This window comes from Arachis hypogaea, chromosome 20 (genome assembly GCF_003086295.3).
Source record: "Arachis hypogaea cultivar Tifrunner chromosome 20, arahy.Tifrunner.gnm2.J5K5, whole genome shotgun sequence".
NCBI classification, from domain to species: Eukaryota; Viridiplantae; Streptophyta; class Magnoliopsida; order Fabales; family Fabaceae; genus Arachis; species Arachis hypogaea.
In genome coordinates this window covers 86,493,958-86,496,674 of record NC_092055.1, presented here as the reverse complement: position 1 = coordinate 86,496,674, position 2,717 = coordinate 86,493,958, and positions in this window count along the sequence as shown.

The window sequence follows — 2,717 nt, the reverse complement described above, 5'->3', positions numbered from 1 at the left end:
AGATCCTAATATTCCAGTCGATAGAAAGATGAAATTGCGAGCAATGAACTTTGTTTTAATGGCTGATGAGTTGTATAAGAAAGATATCGATGGGAGTTTATTGAGATGTTTAGGTCAAAACCACCAAAATATTGCTTTGGGTAAAGTTCACAATGGGATATGCAGTGCCCATCAGGCTGGAAAGAAAATGAGATGGGTGTTATATCGCAATCATGTATACTTGCCATCCATGATAAAAGATTGCATCGATTATGCAAAAGCATGCCTAGAATGCCAGAAACATGGCTCGATTCAACAAATCCCAGCATCCGAATTACATTCGATAATAAAACCATGGCCATTTGGAGGTTGGGCTTTTGATTTAATTGGATTAATTCACCCTCCTTCATCAAAACAACACAAGATTATCTTGGTAGCAATTGATTATTTCACAAAATAGGTCGAAGCGATTCCCCTGATAGAAGTGAGTCAAAGTGAGATAAAAGATTTTATTGAGGAACATATTATTCATCAATTTGGAATTCCTCAAACATTAAGTACTGATCAAGGAGCAATATTTACTGGTCAGTGAATTAAAAATTTTGCAGCTTCAAGGAGCATCAATATGGTTACTTCGACTCCTTATTATGCGCAAGCTAATGGGCAAGTAGAAGCAGCAAATAAAATTTTGATAAGTTTGATCAAAAAGCATATCGGGAATAAGCCTCGAACGTGGCATGAAACTTTAAGCCAAATATTGTGGGCTTATTGAAACTCACCATGGGGTTTGACAGGCACTTCGCCATATAAGTTGGTGTATGGTCATGATGTAATGCTACCATTAGAAGTAAATCTAAATACTTTAAGAATATCGAAGCAGAATGATTTACCAATTGATGATTACTGGAATGCAATATTCGATGAATTGAATGAGTTGGACTTATAACCAGCTAATCAAAAACCTTCGATGTGCTCTTTATCAGTGCCACCACTTCCAGGTTTTGTCATAAACTTTTCGAAAATGGCATTGAGCCATAGTTAGAGGAGCCAAAAAGGGCCACCTGTGCTGATTATACTATTGTCTTGGAGGCATTGAACAAATTGGCCAAGTTCTTCGAAAATGTGCCCTAAGAGAAGCTTGGCCAGGTTAAGAACTTTCCTTTCGTGAAGCAGAGCAGCCAAGGGAAGAAAGAGCTTGTACATCTGGACGCTTCGAGAACAGAAAATGATTACATTCAGCCAGTAGAACAAGAAGGCTACATGTTCATTATTTGTAACATCAGTGCCTTCTACACCCATATTGTGAGCAATGAAATCACTGTAAGAATTGGTTAAGGTAACGTTGTATTGGCGCTCAGGCTGCATGTTAGGAGTACTATCTGGAGAATTTATTGGGAGCCCTGTGATGGTAGCTACGTCCAAAAGGGACATTCCAATCATTCCACAAGGGAGGTGAAAGTTGTTAGTTGTTCGGTTCCAAAAACAAGTTACAGCCCCAATCATCCAAGGGAGTGTTATAAGTTAGAAATGGGAGAGCCTTAGCAGTTCTTGTTTTCCTAAAGCCCCCAGTCAGCGTTTTTCGTGGGTTCAAGGCATTGGTACCAGGCTGTGAATTTGAATCCACGAGGATTAATCTTGGGATTATTTTTGAAGGGTTTTTGATCAATGAAATGGGAGATGTTGAAAGCTTGGTTAATCAACAGATCTTCTCCTTCGGCACTAGGGAAGAAAGAAAGTTTCTTGTGTGCCCTCTCTAGGGATTCAATCGGTCCGAGGAAACAATGGGTATTTGTGCCTATTGTGAAGGGGATTAAGATTCTAGTATCATTAGCTTGCAGTCGAGGGTTGTCAATGACTTCATCATTGACTTGATTTAATATGCGAAGGGCTAGTGGAGCCGGCGGTGCTACCGCAGGACTTTTTCCTTTGTCTTGAACAGTGTCATAAGAAGAGGAAGCGGCCATTGTAAAATAAAGGAAAGAAAATGAAAGGTTAGAGATTTTGTAATATAAAAGGGATGCAGGGAACAATGAGTTCAGGAAAAGTTTGAATAAGGGTGAGATTGGTGAATTTAAAGTGTTACTGTAGCCGTTACTATAGAAAGAATGCGAAAAGGGATAACTTCGCGTGAAAGTTGAAGTGAAAGGAAGAAGAAGCGTGGGTCTCGGAAAACGTGTCGAGTGGGTCAGTATTAATGGGAAGTTAAATTATAGTTATTACTGATTTAAAATTGAAGTTTGAACTTGGATCAAGTGTTTTATCTTCCAACAAAGTTATCAAAGACAAACACATTAATCCAAGGAGCAATTTATTGATCGAAAAAATATTTTCGATGAAGGTAAATTGTTAAAATCGGTAAAGCGGTCAAAAACATAAGCAATTTTTGAAAAGACACACGCGCAAGCATTAGATGGAGATTCTCGACACAGATTCGATTTTAAGACATTTCGATAAGTCCAGCAAGTCAAATCGAACAAGGTACTCGAGTCAGGTAATCGAGATAAGTTATTTGAATAAAGTGATTCAAGTAATTGTGGAAGTGGAGAAGTCAGTGGCTTCTATCACACGAGAAAATCATGGGAAACGTTTAAGCAGGAACGGTTACCAAGGAGAAGGCATTTCAAAGTTGTAAATTTGTAATTAATTGTAATTAATTTTCAGTTACCAAAAGTAGATTATAAATATTAGGAAGTCTTAGGGGATTAGGGTTGAAACTTCGTTTCAGAAATACACTCAAG